The sequence below is a fragment of the Bufo bufo genome, chromosome 1, assembly GCF_905171765.1.
Source record: "Bufo bufo chromosome 1, aBufBuf1.1, whole genome shotgun sequence".
Lineage (NCBI taxonomy): Eukaryota > Metazoa > Chordata > Amphibia > Anura > Bufonidae > Bufo > Bufo bufo.
In genome coordinates, this window is record NC_053389.1 from 269,343,311 (window position 1) to 269,367,482 (window position 24,172).

The following is a 24,172-nucleotide window of genomic DNA, read 5'->3' on the forward strand; positions in this document are numbered from 1 at the left end:
AGGGTGCGTTTAGTGAAACAGTTTTTTACGCGCGAGTGCAATGCGTTTTGATGCATTTTTCATGCGCGTGATAAAAAACTGAAGGTTTACAAACAACATCTCCTAGCAACCATCAGTGAAAAACGCATTGCATCCGCACTTGCTTCCGGATGCAATGCGTTTTTCACTGAAGCCCCATTCACTTCTATGGGGCCAGGGCTGCGGGAAAAACGCAGAATGTAGAACATGCTGCGTTTTTCACGCAACGCATTGCACCCGCGCGAAAAGCCTTAGGGTTTGTTGGGTCTTTGGTAATTGGCCTCCACTGAAATAAAATAAAAAAAAACAACAACATTATATTAGTGTAATGTGACTAATATCTTAATGATATGATATGGTGCAAGCAAATGAAGTTCTGTGATGTTATGTGCTACATGACACCATTCTAAGATAAGGTTAGATGGAGACTTTAGATACATAAAGTTACCTCAATTTTGAAGCTCTGCAACAGTTGGACCCATAAAATTAGGACTAAGACAATTATATTTAAAGGTGTTGTGCCACCAATAGATTCTACTTTAATATAATTAATCATGAACAACTGGTAACTTTTGTAATATACTTTCTGTTACACAAATACACCAGTTGTGAGTTATTCTCCTGACTTAATTATAATGTTGCCCTCTGGTGTTTAATGTGTATAGTATATATAGTATAGCGTGTCCACCCACTAAGGTAGTCGGACATGCTCAGTTCCTTCCTTCAACTGCCAACCGCTGTATCTTCTGTTGGAAGCTCTGACAGGGACAGAGCTGAAGCAGAATGGTCACACCTCCTGAGCTGTGACAGGGAGACAGCTGCAGCAGAAAGAACATATCCCTGGGTTGGTTTGGGAGCTGCAGTAGAAAGAACAAAACCCCTGAGATAGGACACAGCTCTTGAGAAAGGACATGACCCAGAGCTGCCAGCCTTAAGAAAATTTATCACAGCAATGGAGCAATAAATGTTCTACATCCATCAATGTGAGGTACAGGGCTGGTTCTGACTTTGTTAGAAAGAGATTGTCATGTGCTACATGATTTTCATTTTTCACATCAATCATGGGATAACCACCTTAAAGCAGTTATCCAAGTTCTCAAACAAACCCCCATGTTCCGGGCCCCTCACAGGTAATATACTTACCCTGCTGGGCAGGCGGGGACAGGGACTAGCCTCCCTAGTATCGCTGGTGTAGTTGGTACAGGATTAGTAGTAGATACAAAGTGCAGCTTTGGTCACCAGGTGATGAGGTATGGTGGCTGGTTAGGTGGCAATTAAATGGTACTTATGGATATAGATATCCATGGTATTATACAGGCTTTGTGTTTGACTGACCTAGAAGAGGTCTAGGTGATGTGTGTCTGGGCCGCAGTCCCTCACCTGCAGCAGGGTCTTTAAAGCTATGATGTTGCCGATCACTCTGCTGTTTAGACACACTGAAGATCTTTCAAAGCCATGTTCTTGATTCTGGCAATTTTCCTGGAATCATAGTCTCACAGGAGCACTTGTTACGACAAAGAGTAGGAGCTCTGGCATGTGCTTCTTATCTTTTCACCGTCTCCCTGGAATTCCCTCTCCTGGTAGGAATTAGGACCAGCCCACTCCTACCAAGAGAGAAGGAACAAGGTGGTTAGCCCTGTTCCTGCCAACCATACCTCCTCTGCTGGAATGCACGGCAGAAGCATAACATGGTATAACATATAATACACAAAATAACAGCAATTCCAGATACACCAGGTCTGAAGTACTGCACATGACTGTAGCAAAATGGGACTTATAGTTTTAAAACAGCAGCTGATGATCACACAGTCCTCACTACAGTAAGATGCTTAGCAATGTAAATAATGGGGGCAGCACCCCCTACAGAAGTATTATTCTTTAGTGTATGTATACAATGGCATATTTACTCATGTTCCACGTGTGAATGTACTTCTTATATAGTGGTGAAGAACAAATATCCTAAAAACAAATTTTCCAAATCACATAAGGTGACCTTAAAATCATCCGAGCAACATTTGCCCTGCTTCCTCTTTAATAGTAGATAATCTGTAATCATTTTATTCTTGCGCTGTCATATTCTTGGACCTGGCCAGCCGTTTTTTGTACACTTCAGTCCAGTCTACTCCACCCATTTCTTACCCTTTCAGTTTCCTGGGATGATTTCATGCTGACTGATTTCTAACAATTGATGGACTGTGTTGAAATAGTCCCATTTGGAGAAGAGGTTAAATAGTGTACTGTAACAGACATCCTCTGCATTTGTATATGCCCCAATTAGTTAACTTGTCTGATTTACTTTCACTTACATGTGTTTTGCAGCTTATGGCAAAAAATAGAGTATTATTCCTGTCAGCCTCCATAAAACCTAAAAAAAGTGAAAATATTCTGTAAATTCCCCATGAAAATGCAATGCTGGCAGTATATTATAGAGCAGGAGGAGCTGAGCAGACTGATAAATACTTAGTTTTATTGGAAAATATTCAGTATAACTTCAGTATAATATTTCATTTATATTAATTCCTGCTCATTCTGAGAATTAAAGTCAAGGAGGCAGTCCTATCAGTGATTGACAACAATGAGTGTGTATATAGCTGTCGATCACTGATAGGACCCCCTACTTGACTTCAAATCTGAGAATGAGCAGGAATTAAAATGAATCAAATATAAGTTTTACTGAATCTTTTCCCATAAAACTATACACCAATCTGCTCAGCTCCTCCTGCTCTATAACATGCTGCCTGCAGCTCAAATACCATGTTGAACATGACAGGTTCCCTTTAAGGGCCCATTTACATTGGCCAAAGCACAGGGCAATCATCTGGAACAATTAGTTTGTTCTTGAAAACTGCCCAATTGTTGAGCCAGAGTAGAGCTGTATTTACATGCAGCAATCAATCTCTTGGTATGGGGATGAATGACCACAACTCTGATCATTTGTCCCCATACATATGCATTGCTTGTTGGCAGCAGGGGCATAGCTACATGTACTCACCACATACATGGACGCACTCATACATGCGCTCACCACATACATGCACGCACTGATACATGCACTCACCACATACAGTACAGACCATAAGTTTGGACACACCTTCTCATTCAAAGAGTTTTCTTTATTTTCATGACTATGAAGGCATCAAAACTATGAATTAACACATGTGGAATTATATACATACAAACAAGTGTGAAACAACTGAAAATATGTCATATTCTAGGTTCTTAAAAGTAGCCACCTTTTGCTTTGATTACTGCTTTGCACACTCTTGGCATTCTCTTGATGCCTTCAGTGTGAATCTACAATTTTCATAGTCATGAAAATAAAGAAAACTCTTTGAATGAGAAGGTGTGTCCAAACTTTTGCTCTGTACTGTACATGGATGCTCTTATACATGCGCTCACCACATACATGGACGCACTCATACACGCAATCACCACATACATGGACGCACTCATACACGCGATCACCACATACATGGACGCACTCATACATGCGCTCACCACATACATGGACGCACTGATATATGCACTCACCACATATATAGATGCGCTCACCACTTACATGGACGCACTCATACACAGTCACCACATACATGGATGCATTCATACACGTGATCACCACATACATAGACGCACTTATACACGCGGTCACCACATACATAGACACACTCATACACGCGGTCACCACATACATAGACGCACTCATACATGCGGTCACCACATACATGGATGCATTCATAAACGTCCTCACCACATACATGGACGCACTCATACATGCGCTCACCACATACATGGACGCACTGATATATGCACTCACCACATATATAGATGCGGTCACCACATACATAGACGCACTCATACATGCGGTCACCACATACATGGATGCATTCATAAACGTGCTCACCACATACATAGACGCACTCATACACGCGGTCACCACATACATAGACGCACTCATACATGCGGTCACCACATACATGGATGCATTCATACACATGCTCACCACATACATAGATGCACTCATACACACGGTCACCACATACACACTCACACACACACTCATACACATGGTCACCACATATATAGAAGCACTCATACACACATATATATATATATAATCAATCAATGAAAAAGACCTGCACTCGCTGTTGATAATTCTTTCTTTGTATTTATTCAGTCACATGTACAGGCAATAAGTGACGCGTGCGTTTCGGTGCTGCTGCACCTTCCTCAGACTTATCCTCATACAAAGAACATTTCATGTTTAAATAGAGCGCCCAAACACAGAGAAATGACATCACACAGAAAACCACACCCACCAATCAGTGTTAAAACAAAAACATATGAGTTCCTTTAAATTCACTTTAGTTTGTTCCTTACTTCTTTCTTCCTACATTATGTTCGCTGTAAATAATATATAGAAAAAAATCCATTTATTTTCTTACAAAGGATATTTTTGTCAAAAAATTATTATTTTCATTATTTTCTTTTTTATTTTTTATTTTTATTTTTTGTTTTAAAGTTTTTTATTTGTTTTTAATTGCACTATTGCAATACTCAAAAATATAACATTATAGAAAAATTATTATCCTGAGAAAAATATTATTATACCAAGGTGATCTATCAGAGGAAGCTTTGTACATTATACTCCCGGTTGAGTCCGTGGGGCTCAATCGTTTGTAATCGATGTATCCAATAAGCCTCCCTCTGCAGCAATAACTTGTTCCTATCTCCACCCCGACGTGGAAGGGGTACACTGTCTATAATCTGGTAACGCAACTGTGCCACTGTGTGTCTATGTGCATGGAAGTGGAATGGTACAGGAAATAATAAATTTTGCTTGCGGATGGTGGACTTGTGGTTACTAAGTCTGTCTTTCATCCTAGTGGAAGTCTCTCCCACGTACAATAGACCACAGGGGCACTTTAAAATATATATAACAAAACGACTGTCACAGGTAAAAAAATTTTTTATAGGTATGAGTTCGCCAGATTGTGGATGTGTAAAGTGTGTACCCTTAATCACACTAGAGCAGTGTACGCAATTTAAGCAGGGAAAAGTTCCCATTTTAGGAGTAGCCAGTACTCTCTGTATAGATGCAGTTTTACTACTTCCAATGTCAGCCCGTACTATCTTATCACGTATATTTGTGGCTCTTTTGAAGCACATCATAGGTGGTAGTTTAAACTCCACTACTTGTGGGTACGACTTTGACACTACATTCCAATGTTTATTTATTATCCCTCTCAATCTCTGAGACCATGGATGATACTGAATTACAAGTGGAATCCGTGGTTCTTTTAGGGGCTTATCCTGTTGTTTTATCTCAACTCGGTTCCTTTGTTCTTTTAATAAGTGATCGGGATAATTTTTTTACCTGTGACAGTCGTTTTGTTATATATATTTTAAAGTGCCCCTGTGGTCTATTGTACGTGGGAGAGACTTCCACTAGGATGAAAGACAGACTTAGTAACCACAAGTCCACCATCCGCAAGCAAAATTTATTATTTCCTGTACCATTCCACTTCCATGCACATAGACACACAGTGGCACAGTTGCGTTACCAGATTATAGACAGTGTACCCCTTCCACGTCGGGGTGGAGATAGGAACAAGTTATTGCTGCAGAGGGAGGCTTATTGGATACATCGATTACGAACGATTGAGCCCCACGGACTCAACCGGGAGTATAATGTACAAAGCTTCCTCTGATAGATCACCTTGGTATAATAATATTTTTCTCAGGATAATAATTTTTCTATAATGTTATATTTTTGAGTATTGCAATAGTGCAATTAAAAACAAATAAAAAACTTTAAAACAAAAAATAAAAATAAAAAATAAAAAAGAAAATAATGAAAATAATAATTTTTTGACAAAAATATCCTTTGTAAGAAAATAAATGGATTTTTTTCTATATATTATTTACAGCGAACATAATGTAGGAAGAAAGAAGTAAGGAACAAACTAAAGTGAATTTAAAGGAACTCATATGTTTTTGTTTTAACACTGATTGGTGGGTGTGGTTTTCTGTGTGATGTCATTTCTCTGTGTTTGGGCGCTCTATTTAAACATGAAATGTTCTTTGTATGAGGATAAGTCTGAGGAAGGTGCGGCAGCACCGAAACGCACGCGTCACTTATTGCCTGTACATGTGACTGAATAAATACAAAGAAAGAATTATCAACAGCGAGTGCCGGTCTTTTTCATTGATTCTACATTGGGACGCCATCCCATAGACTCGTGCACCGTGACCATATACAGCAGTGCCGACCTGTGATTATTATATTATATATATATATATATATATATATATACACACATATACACACACACATGAACATAGTTATACACCTATTTCTACACGCAGACACTTACCTTTCCTGTAGACAGCTGATGTCTGGTGCTCACAGGCAGCCTGGAGAAGTAGGTGCCATCACCCCTCTGTGCCATCCAGGGACAGCAGTGGAGGGGTTAACCTACTATGGGGGGTCAGAGAACAGGACACACAGGAGGGGGGGCAGGCATTATAGAGCTCTGTGTGCAGGAGCAGCAAGCCTGCTCTACACTAGCTTTGTGCTGGGGTGGGGCTTGATCCCATGACGCTCTGCTATTGCCTGGCAGCAAGTGTCATAGTAAGCTGCCAGCCAATAGAAAACAAAAAGTAGTACTGACAAGTGCTGTGCCAGTACTGCGGATCCCAGAGTGAGAACGGCCATAGGAGGAGGAGACAGCAACTGTACTCTTTCCTTCACACTCAGTGGGAGGAGCTCCAGCATTGCTGCTGTATGTAGTACATGCTTCTGTAAAGTACAGCACAGCAGTAGGTAGGGGAAGCCTATAGATCTAATAAAAACATTCAGTACTGCCTTGGGCCCCTTCTAAGCTTGGGCCCCGAAGCAGTCGCTTCCCCTGCTTCCCTGATAGCTACGCCACTAGTGGCAGCACATCCCTGTTTACACAGGTTGATGTGCTTTCGGCAAACATTGAACTTATGTGTCACATTAAGGGTGCAGACCCACTGCAGAACGGGTGCGGACCCATTCATTTCAATGGGGCCACAAAAGATGTGAACAGCACACTGTTTGTTGCTCTCCACTTTTCCCCACTCATGACAGGTCTAAAATTGTGGGTGATGGCATGGAAGGGGACGGGTTGGGAGGCCCGACTCATTCATAATTTTCTACACCTGTTTTAGGTGTAGAAAATGGTCTAAATGTAAGACAGCTCGGAAGCCTGCGCCTCTTCATAACTTCGCCAGATCCACCGCCAGCTATGGGGATAAATGTGTCCTGTAGTCTTTACATCAGACACTGCTTAGTACTTAGATGTAGATGTAGTAAAAACAGGCTTAAAGGTGTTTTCCAAGACTTTTCTACTGATCAAATATCCTCTGGATAGGTCAACAGTATCTGATCTGTGGGGGTTCGACACCTGGTACCACAGTCGATCAGCTGTTTAAGGCACCTGCACTTGCAGTAGTGAAGAAGCCTTCTTGCAGCTTAGCCTAGGTCATGTGACATCATGTTCATCAGTCACATGGCCTAGGTGCAGCTCAGCACCGTGCTTCGTGAGCTGAGCACTGGTGCCTTCTCAAACAACTGATCAGCGGGGGGTCCCAGGTGTCTGAACCCCACCAATTAAATACTGATGACCTATCCAGAGGATAGGTCATTAGTAAAAATGTCTTGGAAAACCCCTTTAAGGCTTAGGCTTCAAGGTCTTTTCTGGGATTCTGGGTTTCAAGTGAATAGGTGCTAAGTTGCATTACTTCAGAACGCCCGCTATACAGTTTATAGAGCTGTACATAGTTGTACACTATTTACTTCTGAAACCCCACCGATCTCATATTGTCGAGCCACCCCCAACCTCATATTGATGACCTATCTATAGGTCATTAAAATGTTAGTCCTGGAAAACCCCTTTAACTCGGTATGTAATCTGGGTGATCTACTTCTAAAATATTTCTTTGTACTTATTTAAATATCTATCATGTATTTTTAATCCACATATTTATCACAGAGCTTCGTTAGAGAAGTTCATTTCCAGAAAGACTCAGCATTATAAGCTTTATTCTACATTTAAATGACTGCCAGATGGAAGCTCTTGGTGTACAACCTTGAACTCACTTCACTCTATGTAACTTTAAGTTTAGCCAAGATTACTATACCTTGTATCAAACCCAAAAATGTAGCTGTGATATTGCTTAGGAATCCTCTTGTTTAGTATTAGCGGTGGAAACATCTGTTTGAAGCCGTATGAGGAACGTGTATTTAAAAAGGCACATCTAGTACTCTCCAAGAAGAAAATGCAATGCATAACCCCACGATTCCCAGTTCAGAACTGTACATAAAAAAATAATCAGAACAATTTGGATTTTGTCATACATAAGTTAAGACACCAAATCCCATAAATGTATATCTTAAACACTATTTTAATTATGACAACTATATTCTATTTTCATTAAAAAGACTGAGAGGTTTTTAAGGGGTTCTCCAGGATTTTGATATTGATGGCCTATCCTCAAAATAGGTCATATCTGATTGGTGGGAGTCCAACTCCCAGCACCCCAACAATCAGCTGTATGAAGAGGCCACATTACTGTGTGAGCGCTTAGGCCTCTTCCTGGCCCAAGTGATGTCCCCTTCAAGTGAATGAGACTGAGCTGCAATACCAAGCACAGCTGCTTGGCAGTGTGCTTGGTAAGCTGTGAGGAGGCTGCGGCGCTCTCACCAGAGCTCTAGTGATCACCACAGCTTCCTCAAACAGCTGACTGGCGGTTGCGCTGGGACTCGGACCTGGAGAACCCCTTTAAACCTAAGGATTTGTCATAACTGGTTTCACATGTAGCCTTGTGCTTGCAAGTACTATGTCTCCCATGGTTAGGTCCAAATCGAATAGTAATGTGGAAGTGCCTTTCTCTGCCTATACAGGTATGGACTTTCTAACATAGGATGTGTAAGACCTAATAGACCCTCTTGTCCACGGGGGACACAGAACTGGAATTTAAGTGTAGGTACCATTTCTTCAATTTTTATACTCCCATGTATGAATACTCCTCTTGAGTTGCCCCTCTGGAAATGTCTTTCTTCACTCTGCTAGACTCCATTAAAGGGAATCTATTTGGCATAGGTGGAGTACATTGAATAGAATTCATTGACCGGCGAGCTTCTGTACTTTGGTAAACTTCAGGGCCAGACATGAGTTCGTCTTCACTGCCTGGCCCTGTTAGTGAAAGAGGTAGAAGGAAAAGGAGAGGAGCCTCGGGTGCAACGCCTCCACCCTCCTTGCACTCAGGTGCTAATTAGCATAAAATTTAAACGTCTGAATTCTCCACAGTAGGGCTACTGATAGAAATAGGACCAACAACATCAGAAGTGCGCATCTGGCATTTAAGATAGTTTCATTGCAAGCTATGTGGTGACTGATTCACTTTAAATAATCCATCAAAAGTAAAGGATTCCCACCCTTCTATGCAGCTTCTTCTTCACCTCTAGAAATTCTTAAAATCTCATTCACTTTGCTTGTACGCTTGTAGCAGTTACGCCACATGTGAACATACCCTATAGGTGAGTTCGCATGCAGCTGATATGTTGCGGGAGCTTGCAGAAATCCATGTGCTTGCTGTCAAAACTGCTCCATTCAGATGTACATAAGAGATTTTCAGTTCCACAAATTTCTGCTGTAAATCTTATGTCGGAAATAAAATGCAGACCACTGTGATGGGATTCCAGGGGGGATTTATCCTATCTGTCCTATCAGCTGCAATTTCCACTTAAAGCAGTAATCTCCTGTCATGCCCCAGATTTACTGGCATTACATGAGTAATGTCAACACAAACCATCACTTGATTGATAAAATATGAAAGTTCACATGTGCCTATAGAATTTAATTGCATATATACCAGTCATAATGGAAGTTGATTTCTCAAATATACTGTACCACACACACACAGAGTGAATGTTGACTAGACATCATGTAAATTAAATTTCACAGAAGTCTAGCTTCCCAAAAGTCACATTGTTATGACTACCAGTTAATATCCAGAGTAACCACCATGTGCACTATGGACAGTGGCTAGATGGGCTCTGAGTGACTCAATAAGGTTGTGGTAGGTTGTCACAGGTATGTGGAGCCATGCTGACTGCAGTGCATCCCACAGCTGCTGGAGGGGGTGTGGGGGAGGAGCCATAGAATGAACACGATGATCAAGGTGGTCCCACAGATGCTCAATTGGATTTTAGTGTGGGAAATTATGGGCTAGGGTAGTACTTGGAAGTCTTGGTCATGCTCTTCCAACCAGTGTTGTACATTTCTAGCTGTAGAACCGAGTCACAGACACCACACATGTAATACTGAAACTATCTTTATTGTGTCTCATATAAAGACATATTACAATAAATATCAACAATAGTAAAATTGATGCAGAAAAATGCACGTCGGGGTTTGTCCGGCCCCCCAGCTCCTGGTCTGTATACCTTGCTTGTCCTCGTGCCATGTATGCACTATTTTTGTATGCCGAGTGTCTTTTAGTTTATAGGCCATTTAGATCCTGCTTGGACTTAATGTGGTGATGTAGTATTCAGTGTCCCCCTACTTGCATTTATAGATTTTTGATAGGGTAGTATATTGGGGAATGTACTATACCACTACATGATCAGACAAGGCAATGATATATTATTAGTGGGCAATGCAAATTGATTTAGGGACTGGGGGGGTATCACTCTCTCAGCCTTTTTCTGCATCAATTTTACTATTGTTGATATTTGTTGTAATATGTCTTTATATGAGACACAATAAAGATCTTTTCTGTATTACATGTGTGGTGTCTGTGATTCGGTTCTGTAGCTATGTTTCCACACATGGTCATTTGTTGTATGGTAGTTTTTGTTTGGTTTTCACATTTCTAGCTGTGTAACATGTCACACTGTCTTGCTGGAAGATACCATTCTCCCCAGGGAAGACAATCAGCATGTATGGGTGGTATGTGATCTGCAGGGATAGATTCATACCCAAATAAGTTGAGAGTGACGTCCACATGAATCAGTGGGCACAGAAGATGCTCCCCAAAAATTCCCTAGTCCACAACACTGCCACCACCAGCATTTGTTCTTCCAGCAATGATTTCAGGGTGTTAGTCCATCAATTTGATGACGCAGAAAATGTGACTCATCGGAGAAGGTAACCCTTTGCCAATACTGCCGCAAAAATTGAAGCCTTTTTTTGCCAATGCAACTTTGTTAGTGGCTTGTGGTGCTCTGCAGTTTCCAAGTCACCTATTCACAGTGGTGCCATTTGTCCACTCACGATACACTTTCACCACAGCAGCATGCGGACAGTTCACAAACTACGCAGCTTCAGAAATAGGTCCCTTGACCCGAAAGCCAATAATCATTTCTTTTTACAATGTGTGCAGACAGCCTATTGCGCACCTTATATACCCACCAAGCCAGCTCACTACACGTGACTTCCTTCCTAAAGTATGAAGTGTTCATAAGAATGTGACTCAACCGTGTGTATGTTGCTTCTAAGGTAAAGGTGCACACCAATGAAAGAAGAAAATCTAAATGGGGCCCTCCTACTCTTGTAAAGGCCCCAACAAGTGACACCAGACCATCCTATCACTACGATTACAACTCCTTCCCTCCTTGGTGAAGACTATCAACTGGAAATCTGTTTATACAACCATCAGCAGTCTGGGCATTCCCTCAGCCAATCTTTCCTTTAATTCAGGACAGAGGCCTGGTAATGAAATGCCACTCCTAATCAAAATGTATTCTTCAGACACAACCCCCCCAAACTACCTATAAGCAATGCCCATTTATATGCAAACATGAATAAGGACCCAATCGTGGATAGTCTTGTGAAAAACATATATTTGGGAAAAGTTCAGTTGTACGGCAAACCAAACCAAATTTTTTATCTATATGGCAGCTCTTTCTTGGGTGAAAATCTACAGAGGACATACTTTGCTGCAGTGCATTATGGGAGATGTAGTGTTTACACCAGGTATGTTCTCAGCTAAGGGCTCTTTCACACCTGCGTTCTTGTCTTCCGGCATAGAGTTCCGTCGTCGGGGCTCTATGCCGGAAGAATCCTGATCAGGATTATCCCAATGCATTCTGAATGGAGTGAAATCCGTTCAGGATGCATCAGGATGTCTTCAGTTCCAGAACGGAACGTTTTTTGGCCGGAGAAAATACCGCAGCATGCTGCGCTTTTTGCTCCGGCCAAAAATCCGGAACACTTGCCGCAAGGCCGGATCCGGAATTAATGCCCATTGAAAGGCATTGATCCGGATCCGGCCTTAAGCTAAACGTCGTTTCGGCGCATTGCCGGAGCCGACATTTAGCTTTTTCTGAATGGTTACCATGGCTGCCGGGACGCTAAAGTCCTGGCAGCCATGGTAAAGTGTAGTGGGGAGCGGGGGAGCAGTGTACTTACCGTCCGTGCGGCTCCCCGGGCGCTCCAGAGTGACGTCAGGGCGCCCCAAGCGCATGGATCATGTGATCGCATTGGACACGTCATCCATGCGCATGGGGCGCTCTGACGTCACTCTGGAGCGCCCCGGGAGCCGCACGGACTGTAAGTATACCGCTCCCCCGCTCCCCGCTCCTACTATGGCAACCAGGACTTTAATAGCGTCCTGGGTGCCATAGTAACACTGAAAGCATTTTGAAGACGGTTCCGTCTTCAAATGCTTTCAGTACACTCGCGTTTTTCCGGATCCGGAGTGTAATTCCGGCAAGTGGAGTGCACGCCGGATCCGGACAACGCAAGTGTGAAAGAGGCCTAAGCTGTTATGAAATGTCTTACATTGCTAATTCATTCCAAGTGGCTGCAAGGTGAATTTTGCAAGCTGCCCAGGATGTGACTGGAGAGAACTATGCAATATTACGATTATGATGAGAAATTACTGCACATTTCTCAATATTATATGTAGATCTAATCTGTAAAATTATACTCAAAACTGGTAATACCCATATACAAGAACTCTGATTGTTCCTGAGAAACATATATTAAAATGGGGGATAAATTGCAAGATCCACCATTGCATATGACATGAAACATTCCAGCTAGCAGTCCAAATTATCTTTATTTCCTTCATATTTCATGAGTTTCTGGAACAATGAAATGGTGAATGTGTTTGAAGTGAAGGTGCAGAGGATTGCCCTGGAATTTATGAGTAATTATGTTATCTCAGTTCATAGCTATAACCTTCATAGCTTCATATCACAGCTGGTAACCACCTACATCTGCTTCAGAAACCTTCTCCCCTAAATTTGGGGTACATAATTGCAATATGTACCGCATCCTGCCCTTCAAACTGTGATTCTTGGTATTTTTAGGGTGTAACTTACGTAAAAGTATGTGGCTAAATATATTCAGAAATATAAATAAATTTACACCCTAGCTCAGATAAAAAAAACTTTATACCCCAGGCTTGACGATATACATACTTATCCGCCTTACTCCCAGTGCCAGTGTTGGGGTGCCAGCGTCTGAACAAAAGCTGGGAGCAAGAAGGGTATATATACTGTCTGCTATCTATTGGGTTAATCCAAAAGATAATGGCAGACATTTTATTGCTGCACACCGCTCCCCGACGTAACCGTATGAAAAGATATATCACCTGGTGACTGGGTGAGGGATAAAAATCGGGTGGCTCCTGGTAAAAACAGGTGAGTTGCCATGAGTTGGCTGGAGTATTGTAATGTACCTACAACACAAAAATGAGGAACCTTATGCACTTTAACCACAGAGCGCCTTCTTTTCATGTCTGCAATTCTTCACGTGTTAAACACTGTAACACTTTCACTACCAGTAAGAAAGAATGCAGCATGCAGTTGGAGAATTGGTGCAGAATGGGTTAATCATTGGCCCATTGAACAGCTCAGCCGCCGTCCCTTTGAAGTGATATTTAGTAGTGTAAAGTTCAGGGTTACTGCGGAGATTAAAGATACCAGAGGCAGACATATCTGCAAATTGCAATGCACAAAGGTGCATAAAATCCAGAACTCCTGGGAATCGGTCAAAACTGTGAAATTACCTTGATCCAAGGATTCTTACAATATTACAAGCACTGAAAATCTATCTGGGCCGTGATAAGCCGCTCACAGCTGAAGATTCAGGCTCGAAAACAAAGTAGCAATTTGTTTTTACAAGCACAGCAAATATTTTTTTTCTTTTTCTGCATTTTTACATTTTTTTTTATAGAAATTCCTCTCCTCTCGTGCCACAGTTTTACTATAATTCTTTTCATATCTTTCTCAGCACAACATCATGATTATATACGTGGGTATATACATAATATGAATTCTGAATACATTTATGAGTAAAGCTGCCCATAAACATTCTACAGGTGAAACTCGAAAAATTAGAATATCGTGCAAAAGTCCATTTATTTCAGTAATGAAAATTAAAAGAAATTGCATTAATGCAGCTTAAAATTAGAGTTTTGGGAAAAGGTTCAATATTCTAAGCTCAAAGTGTCACACTCTAGTCAGCTAATTAATCCATACCCCCAGAGCAAAGGGTACCTGAGATTGTGACTTCGGGGTTTCATAAGCTGTAAGCCATAATCATCCAAATTATAACAAATAAAGGCTTGAAATATCTCGCTTTGCATGTAATGAGTCTATCTCATATATTAGTTTCACCTTTTAAATTGCATTACTGAAATAAAAGAACTTTGCACGATATTCAAATTTTTCAAGTTTCACCTGTATAGGTGTAAGCTGAACGATTGTCCGGCCAACAGCTCTCTGTCGTCTCCCTCCCGGCTTCTCCATACACAACTGCTCAGCTTGGCCGAACATGTATGTGTACTACATGGGGAGAGCAGAGAAAGAACAAAAGTATCAGGCAAAAAAAATATTCACAAGATCCTTGTCTCCCCAAACAACATCTGTTAGGGGTGAGTCAGGAGCTCCCCGCACACATTAGCGTGTCAGCTGAACCCACTGTTCTTGGCGGGTTTGGCCAACAAAATACTAATGTGTATGGCCAGCTTTAGGCTAGGGTGCCTCAGTGACACAGGGTCACATACCACTGGGAAAAAAAGTTGCAAGTGAAGTCATCACCTTGTTGATACAAAGCCTTAGCCTAAAAAAGAAGCACTGGAATTTGGTATGGTTTTCTTTTTGTTCCTCTTTTTGGGGGTTGAGTCAGTGGACATGATTGGCATGAAATGTCCTATCAGATCTGAAATAAAGTTGGTTAAATTAATATCAACAAAAAATAGCAGAGGGTCCCAACAAACGAGTCTTTTAGATGGGCCGACAATTGGGTACACTTGTTTGTCAGGTGATCACATCTTTCATGTGGCACTAAACGGCAGCACGGGCCCTGTGCAAACAGGATATGCTGCCGACAAACAAAAACCTTATAGGGTCAAAACTGTTGTTTGTCCCAATACTCATGATGCTTGATGTATCTAAACAACACTTTTAGGGAGCGTTGATTAACATATGTATGTATCATCATTAACAGGCAGAAATCTGCCAACGTAAAAGGAACCTAATGGCCCATTAATATGACCAGGGCAATAATTGGAAACAAACAGTTTGTTCCCGATCATTGCCATGGTTAGCTGAATGCAGCAGTCATCCCATACTGTGATTGTTCGTTCTATACAGAATTATTCTTTGTTTGCAGTATATCCCTGTTTATACACATTGACGTGCTACCATCAAAATACGATTTTAGGTAGCATGTAAATGATAGATCACCACAAAGACAAGCATTTTTTTTTGTTTGTCGAGTGATCTGTGGCACATTTACACAGGGTAATTAACTGGAACGGGCATTAGTAGGAACGATCAGTCCCAATAAATAGCCAATCATTTGAGTGTGTTTCTTTCCTTTTGTTGCTTTCTGTACATTTGCTTTCCCCATATCTACTCAGTTCTCCTGGTACAAGATGTGCTGTATAGTCTGATACAATCAAACATTCTTCCTGCTGCTTCCTCTTCCCTCTAACAGCATGAAGTCCGACATAGACACGTTAATTAATGTTCCTTAGGGGTGATGACATCACAGTAGAGGCACTATCGTCATATTATGTAGATTTCATGGTTCATCCCACAAAATGGTTGCCCACAATATTTTGAAGAAAGGGATATAAATGCATTTAATAGAAAAACTAAAATTTTTCATCTCATTTATTTTGTCCTTCATTTCTAAATTTAAAGTTAGAGGTTAAAGATTGAACAAACTTATAATGAAATCCAGAAGTGTTATCAATATTCTTGTGAAAGTCTCAAAGCGAAAATCATTTATGATTTGATGGCCTTTGACTTGAAACAATTTTAACCGCTTTATTGATACCATAAATCACTTTTATATGGTTTTTTATGTTTCACATTTACATAGTTGCACTATAGTCAGAAATTTGCTGGGAAATTACTGAATTACAGTAAATGCTTCTGAAATTGAATTTTTGGACATGTAGAATTGTAAGGCCAATATAAGTAACCAAAATTATGATGCTATGATAAGACCAGAAAGGACGATTGGTAAAACTATTATGTGCATGTAGGTAAAGCGACTGACTCCAAACAATGGAAATTTGTGCAGGTGACCCTTTTATGGGCAGCTAAGTTAGAAAAATTTAAAACTTTCATCAGCTCACCAAGGAAAGTCAAATATTTATGGCATTGCATTAGTAGTTGTAGAGTCTGGTACCATTACTTTACCTCCAGAAAAATATATCAGCACTAATAGACACAGATACACTGACAATTTTTAATGACCATTTTGCTTCTGAGTGTATATCAATTTTCTGGTTTTGCTTCTGTCTCTAACAGCTGTTAAAAATGGATGTAGTACTTTGGCTTTTGTTTAAACCCAATCCATGTAATCCACTAATGAGCACAGCAGCTGCACCTGGGTTTACCTCAGGCTCGGGGAAAGAGGTGTACTGGAGTGGGGTGGGAATGGCAAGTCCCACTACCAACACCTATCTACCATTCCATACAAATCCAGCCATCAAACACTTTAAAGAAAAATGCCTCAGCAAATTACAACCCGCAAACATCACCCTCATGCAGCAATTTTACCAAACTGGTTAGGGGAGCATCAGCTACTATAGAGTATGTATGATATTTACTTAAGAATGGCAATATACAGTCAGGTCCATAAATATTGGGATATTGACACAAATCTAAAATTATTGGCTCTATACACCACCACAATGGATTTGAAATGAAACGAACAAGATGTGCTTGAACTGCAGACTGTGATCTTTAATTTGGGGGTATTTACATCCAAATCAGGTGAACAGTGTAGGAATTACAACAGTTTGCATATGTGCCTCCCACTAGTTAAGGGACCAAAAGTAATTTTGTTTCATGGCCAGGTGTGTGTTATTCGCTCATTATCCCAATTACAATGAGCAGATAAGAAGTCCAGAGTTCATTTCAATGCTATTTGCATTTGGAATCTGTTGCTGTCAACTCTCAAGATGAGATCCAAAGAGCTGTCACTATCAGTGAAGCAAGCCATCATTAGGCTGAAAAAACAAAAACAAACCCATCAGAGAGATAGCAAAAACATTAGGGGTGGCCAAAACAACTGTTTGGAACATTCTTAAAAAGAAGGAACGCACCGGTGAGCTCAGCAACAACAAAAGACCCGGAAGACCATGGAAAACATGGATGACCGAAGAATTCTTTCCCTGGTGAAGAAAACACCCTTCACAACAGTTGGTCAGATCAAGAAAACTCTCCAGGAGTTAGGTGTATGTGTGTCAAAGTCAACAATCAAGAGAAGACTTGATTCACCAGAGTGAATACAGAGGGTTCACCACAAGATGCAAACCATTGGTGAGCCTCAAAAACAGGAAGGCCAGATATGAGTTTGCCAAACGACATCTAAAAAAGCCTTCACAGTTCTGGAACAACATCCTATGGACAGATGAGACCAAGATCAACTTGTACCAGAGTGATGGGAAGAGAAGAGTATGGAGAAGGAAAGGAACTGCTCATGATCCTAAGCATACCACCTCATCAGTGAAGCATGATGGTGGTAGTGTCATGGCGTAGGCATGTATGGCTGCCAATGGAACTGGTTCTCTTGTATTCATTGATGATGTGACTGCTGACAAAAGCAGCAGGATGAATTCTGAAGTGTTTCGGGAAATATTATCTGCTCATATTCAGCCAAATGCTTTAGAACTCATTGGACGGCGCTTCACAGTGCAGATGGACAATGACCCAAAGCATACTGCAAAAGCAACCAAGAGTTTTTTAAGGGAAAGAAGTGGAATGTTATGCAATGTCCAAGTCAATCACCTGACCTGAATCCAATTGAGCATGCATTTCACTTACTGAAGACAAAACTGAAGGGAAAATGCCCCAAGAACAAGCAGGAACTGAAGACATTGTAGTAGAGACCTGGCAGAGCATCACCAGGGTTGAAACCCAGTGTCTGGTGATGTCTATGCGTTCCAGACTTCAGGCTGTAATTGACCTCAAAGGATTTGCAACCAAGTATTAAAAAGTGAAAGTTTGATTTATGATTATTATTATGTCCCATTACTTTTGGTCCCTTAACAAGTGGGAGGCACATATGCAAACTGTTGTAATTCCTACACCGTTCACCTGGTGTGGATGTAAATACCCTCAAATTAAAGCTGACAGTCTGCAGTTAAAGCACATTTTGTCGTTTCATTTCAAATCCATTGTGGTGGTGTATAGAGCCAAAAAATTTAGAATTGTGTCGATGTCCCAATATTTATGGACCTGACTGTAATTATTAAAATCTCCCACAATAGGAACACGAGTAATAGGGGACTCTGCTATAAATGCAATTAATTTCTGAGCATCTCAGAGGAATAGGGAGGTAGCATATACACTCACCTAAAGAATTATTAGGAACACCATACTAAAACGGTGTTGGACCCCCTTTTGCCTTCAGAACTGCCTTAATTCTACGTGGCATTGATTCAACAAGGTGCTGATAGCATTCTTTAGAAATGTTGGCCCATATTGATAGGATAGCATCTTGCAGTTGATGGAGATTTGAGGAATGCACATCCAGGGCACGAAGCTCCCGTTCCACCACATCCCAAAGATGCTCTATTGGGTTGAGATCTGGTGATTGTGGGGGCCATTTTAGTACAGTGAACTCATTGTCATGTTCAAGAAACCAATTTGAAATGATTCGAGCTTTGTGACATGGTGCATTATCCTGCTGGAAGTAGCCATCAGAGGATGGATACATGTTCTCATTCTGTTTACGCCAAATTCGGACTCTACCATTTGAATGTCTCAACAGAAATCGAGACTCATTAGACCAGGCAACATTTTTCCAGTCTTCAACAGTCCAATTTTGGTGAGCTTGTGCAAATTGTAGCCTCTTTTTCCTATTTGTAGTGGAGATGAGTGGTACCCGGTGGGGTCTTCTGCTGTTGTAGCCCATCCGCCTCAAGGTTGTGCGTGTTGTGGCTTCACAAATGCTTTGCTGCATACCTCGGTTGTAACGAGTGGTTATTTCAGTCAACGTTGCTCTTCTATCAGCTTGAATCAGTCTGCCCATTCTCCTCTGACCTCTAGCATCCACAAGGCATTTTTGCCCACAGGACTGCCGCATACTGGATGTTTTTCCCTTTTCACACCATTCTTTGTAAACCCTAGAAATGGTTGTGCATGAAAATCCCAGTAACTGAGCAGATTGTGAAATACTCAGACCGGCTCGTCTGGCACCAACAACCATGCCACGCTCAAAATTGCTTAAATCACCTTTTTTTCCCATTCTGACATTCAGTTTGGAGTTCAGGAGATTGTCTTGACCAGGACCACACCCCTAAATGCATTGAAGCAAATGCCATGTGATTGGTTGACTAGATAATTGCATTAATGAAAAATAGAACAGGTGTTCCTAATAATTCTTTAGGTGAGTGTATACTGCTGCTAGTACAGATGAACCTGAAAAAGAGAGCAATGTAAACATATAAATCTGCCATCTGAATCAATCAGTGAAGTAAAAGTGGAGTATGTAGAGTGATAAGAACAATCTATCCATGAATGGTGCAACATACTTTATCATACAGTGTGCATACAGTCTGTATGCATGTGTTCTTTTATCAAGTGAAGCTCTGAGAGGCAGACAATGTCAGGTTGAAACTGTTGTCCACATGAGAAGATGATCTTTTCCTAGCATGACCTATGCCGCTCACATTCCACCCAATAACATTCAACTTACTGGCTATAATAAACTAATATCCATGAATCGCTAACAATACTGGACAGTCAGTGGTATCAAAATACACATATCTTTGAAAATACCAATTTGGCTAGTCTTCTCATATATTCCTCCCACAAAAAAAATAAAATAAAGATATACAACAACATTTTTCCTGAAACCATGAGACACTGATAGCTTAGGCTACTTTCACACTTGCGTTCGGGGTTCCACTTGTAAGTTCCGTTTGAAGGCTCTCACAAGCGGCCCCGAACGTATCCGTACAGCCCCAATGCATTCTGAGTGGATGCGGATCCGCTCAGAATGCATCAGTTTGGCACCGTTTGGCCTCCGTTCCGCTCAGCAGGCGGACACCCGACCGCAACTTGCAGCGTTTTGGTGTCCACCTGGCCGTGCTGAGCCAAACAGATCCGTCCAGACTTACAATGCAAGTCAATGGGGACGGATCCGTTTGACGTTGACACAATATGGTGCAATTGCAAACGGATCCGTCTCCCATTGACTTTCTATGTAAAGTCAGGAGTCCCTATTAATATACCATCAGATCTGAGTTTTCTCCAATCCGATAGTATATTTTAACTTGAAGCGTCCCCATCACCATGGGAACGCCTCTATGTTAGAATATACCATCGGATTTGAGTTAGATCGTGAAACTCAGATCCGACAGTATATTCTAACACAGAAGCGTTCCCATGGTGATGGGGACGCTTCAAGTTAGAATATACTAAAAGAACTGTGTACATGACTGCTGCCTGGCAGGTGCTGCCAGGCAGCAGGGGGCAGACCCCCCTCCCTCCCCTGTATTTAACTCATTGGTGGCCAGTGTGGCCGGCCCCCCCTCCCTCCCTTGTATTTGACTCATTGGTGGCCAGTCTGTGCACAGACCTTTTACTTACCAGTAGGAGGAGCACCCGGCTGGTCACAGACATCGCAGGTAAGTATAATGCTTCTAAAATTGCTAAGTAACCATGGCAGCCAGGACTGCAGTAGCGTCCTGGTTGCCATGGTTACCGATCGGAGTCCCAGCGATTAAACTGGGACTCAGATCGGAACTCTCCGCTGCCACCAATGATGGGGGGTCGGTCATTTTAATTAGGGGGGAGGGAGGGGGGCCTGCCGCACTGGCCACCAATGAGTTAAATACAGGGGGGGAGGGAGGGGGGCCGGCCGCACTGGCCACCAATGAGTTAAATACAGGGGAGGGAGGGGGGCCGGCCGCTCTGGCCACCAATGAGTTAAATACAGGGGAGGGAGGGGGGCCGGCCGCACTGGCCACCAATGAGTTAAATACAGGGGAGGGAGGGGGGGCCGCACTGGCCACCAATGAGTTAAATACAGGGGAGGGAGGGGGGGGGGTCTGCCCCCTGCTGCCTGGCAGCACCTGCCAGGCAGCAGGGGGCAGTCATGTGCACAGTTCTTTTAGTATATTCTAACTTGAAGCGTCCCCATCACCATGGGAACGCCTCTGTGTTAGAATATACTGTCGGATCTGAGTTTTCACAAAGTGAAAAATCAGATCTGAAAAAAACTGTTATGCAGACGGATCCGTTCTAAACGGATGCAAGCGTTTGCATTATAGGAGCGGATCCGTCTGTACAGACACCAGACGGATCCGCTCCGAACGCAAGTGTGAAAGTAGCCTTAGTATAAAAGTACAATTGTGTCGATAACTTAGTCCAGTCCCGCATTGCTTCTAACATCATAATAGAGAGAAGTAAGAGTCCTGTCTGCCACCAACAATTGACAGACAAAATAACTAGTGCAGCAAACCTGCTATCATAGTAAGACATATAATATCATTTACCACTATGGACCAGCAAAATGACAAACTAGATCTGTAGGGAAGCCCCATCAAACAGCAACTCCAGGTAGCACTGCTCACATGTAGCTCCGCTCAAAGCAAGTATTTGTTTATATACAGTACATCCATTGTAGCCTGGATTGTGGGGTGTCAGAAAAAATGGGTGCCACTTAGGGCCACCTAGAGTTTAGCCAGATACACCATAGAATACGGAGATTGCAGCACCCGCAACCTTCCCTTCACATCCGTAAATTGGGCACAGCATTTCTGTATGTCAGCAGTTCAGTATGGGAAAAATCTAAACTTTTCCGCCATTGATAAAAGGATCTGGGAGGTTTCGCGGCTTTCTTAGAATGGTATCACAGTCTTGAAAATGAAGTATTCTGATCAAAACAGGTCTTGGAGGTGCCCCTGGTGGTAATAGGTGAGATGGCATAGACAGGATAAAGAATAAGCAGCACCCTTCTCCAGCTGCCATGTTTCGAAAAATATATAACTTTGTTACCTCCTTCCGCCCACTTAGGGACTCCCACTAGTCTAATATTGTTCCTCCTCAATCTATTCTCTAAATCATCAGATCTGGCAATCAGTAAAGAGACATTATGCACCACAAGGTCTATTTTAACAGGTGGGAGTTTATCTTCTAAATCACTTATTCTCCCTTCATACTACCCATATGGTCATTGAAAAACAATATGCACGAGTTCCAATGAGCCTCCGCTATATAGATATCTTTAAGAGTGGGCTCTGAGTAAAATGTAGCCATGCGTATCAGTGTCCTTATCATTAGCCCACTGATGCAGCACAAAGTCATCTTTACCTGAGCAGGATGGAACAGAGGGCTCTTCAGCTTTTAGAGAGGGGTTACAGTTGCAGCCTTGGAAAGTCTCTAAGTCACCAGATGGTTTTGTTTGTATATCCGAGGATACATGGGTGAATCGCTCCAGCTGGGCCCCCATGTCTTGCAGCTAAAGAACATCCGCGGCGCCATGTTGTTTTGTTGACATCGCCATGCCACTCTCCTTTTTCTACTTATCTTTGGGGTTTTTATTGGTCATCACTGAATACAACTGTAATCCAGACATTCAGTAAGCCCACTACACAATTCGGTGCAAGTAAGGCTACTTTTACACTAGCGTTTTTGCTGGATCCGGCAGGGTTCAGCAAAAACGCTTCCATTACCCATAATACAACCATCTGCATCCATTATGAACGGATCCGGTTGTATTATTTTTAACATAGCCAAGACGGATCCGTCATGAACTCCATTGAAAGTCAATGGTGAAAGGATCTGTTTTCTTTTGTGTCTGTCTTGCTCCGCATCCCATGACGGAAAGAAAACTGCAGCTTGCTGCGGTTTGCTCTCCGGTATGAGAACACAACCAAACAGAACAGAACGCATTTTGGGGCATTCCGTTCTGTTCAGTTAAGTTTTGTACCCACCCTATGACGGATCTCAGTACCGGAAAATAGAAACACTAGTGTGAAAGAGTTTCCACATAGCAGGATTTAGGGGACTTTACAAGATTATGGAAACACAAGACCTACAGTGAAACTGACATGTAAACTTTTTTCTGCAGATCAGTATGATTATAGCAATACCAAATTTTTATAATCTTTCTTATGCTTCATGTTTTAAATACCTTTAAAAAAATTTAACATTTCTTTGTATTGGCATAATATCCATATTTATGTCTATGGAGCTGTGTAAGGGCTAATGTTTTGCTGTATAATTTATTGATACCATACATTACATTTTTTTCAAAGGCAAATTCAGACATTTAAATATGTTTTCCATTCTAATTTTAAAATTGATAAAGGGGGTGATTTAATTTTTTTACTTTCTTATATATTTTTGCAAACTTTTTTTTACCTTAATTTTTAGTCCCCCTAGGGGACTTCAACATGCAATCTTTAGATCATTTATTCCATACACTGTAATGGTTTACCATTGAAGGCAATGGGAAAATCGCTGTATTGCAAGGCAGGGCTTGATAGGAACTTTACTATGGCAGGCTTTGTAGCCTTCATATAGGTCCTAGGTTGCCACAGCAACAAACTGCTAATTTGTGAGGTGCAGGGTCACCCTTTAATTGGTTAAAACTTAACTTATAATGTTTATATTTAGGGGTGAGTGTATCGTGGTTCGGAT